The 1,318-nt window shown below is 50.1% G+C and overlaps 1 protein-coding gene across 1 annotated transcript in view; it reads right to left on the bottom strand.

Moving 5' to 3' along the window:
• The window catches only part of DISP2 (dispatched RND transporter family member 2), a 16,721-nt gene that overhangs the window by 14,595 nt on the left and 808 nt on the right, over window positions 1-1,318 (bottom strand). The window lies entirely within an intron of this gene.

Here is a 1,318-nt window from a genome sequence, read left to right as displayed (position 1 = left end):
TCTCTCTCTTGCTTCAAACTCAGCTGGATGCAATGAAAGCAAAATGGAGAAGAGAGAAAAGGGCAATCGATGGATTGGCATTAACTGTTCCTGTTACCGTCTGCTAGCAAATCCTCTGGAAAACTCTTCCCCGGTAGAAAGGAAGAATCTTTCTGAACTAAACCTGGCTAAGCTTCTGTCTAGAGTGACAGCTTTTTCCCTTTGGCAGTTTCAGATAACTTTTTAAGAAGGGACTTTGCAGGTTTTTAACTGAAAATAACCCTCAACTTTCTCACGTGCTTTTGGACACAGCCCCAGCCACACAGTGCTGGAGCTCAAAGGGTTACTGCTTCTTCATTACAGCAGCAGGACCCACAGTCTTTTTTTAGTGAGACTCCTGAGTTAGTTAAATCATCACAGAAAACTAATGAGATGGCAAAACTCTGCTTCCTACGTTCTCTGTCAAGACAAGTTTAGYGTTACAAATTCTACTCATTGACTGGCCTGAACAGAGTCTTTACTCAAATACCAGTAGCTTTCTGATGGGAAATTCAGTAGCGCTCGCTGGGACCAGAAGATGGAGGCAGTAGAGCTGACCTTAGAGCTAACCATGCAGTGTTTATTTGAAGAGCCTTACATCAGTAAGACTGAAAGCAGTGACAGATTGTGTAATAGTTACTCAGCAAGCCCTGAAACCCCAACACCCTCCAGCCTCTGGCTGAGATCTTCAAAGCTGCCTAAAGAGACACGCTGTCCCGTTGCTTCCCTTGTCACAAGTGGGGACATCCCAACAGAAATAGGCTCTATTAGACAGCAGARAAACTCTTTGGCTTTCAGATCCACCTTGTGCATCGTTGACCCCAGACTATGCGTGGATTGGAAAGAAAACCTGAAGCACCTGGAAAATCTGTTGCCTCCAAATAGCAGTAGGGTGACCGGGGATGGCTCCTGGCCCATGGGCACGAGCTTGTTGAGGTTTCCCAAAGATTGCAATGACTGCAGCTGCCTGCCCAGCAGCATACATCATACATACAGCCTGCAAGGGAGCCTATGACTCCAGGGGCTGCAGGATTTTATTGGAAAAAAAAAAAAAAAAAAAAAAAAAAAACCTTGGCTCTAGGACTGTGCTCGTCCATGGAAGGGGGGCTCTGCCCATTCGCTGAGGGAGGGCTCAGCGAGTTGTAGGTCGGTTCCGTGCAGGGGAGCCCAAGCTCGGCAGTGCCCAGTACCCCGCTTTGCTGCTGTCCTCCCCTCTGCGGCGCGAGGGCGCCGCGGGCCCTGCGCCCCCCGGCCCCGCGGGACCCCCCCGGTCGCTGGGTGCCCTGCCTGTCCCCGCGGC

The sequence above is a fragment of the Nothoprocta perdicaria genome, unplaced genomic scaffold, assembly GCF_003342845.1.
Source record: "Nothoprocta perdicaria isolate Ctin4 unplaced genomic scaffold, notPer1 scaffold_389, whole genome shotgun sequence".
Classification (NCBI taxonomy): domain Eukaryota; kingdom Metazoa; phylum Chordata; class Aves; order Tinamiformes; family Tinamidae; genus Nothoprocta; species Nothoprocta perdicaria.
This window is presented reverse-complemented; position numbering and strand designations above follow the sequence as displayed.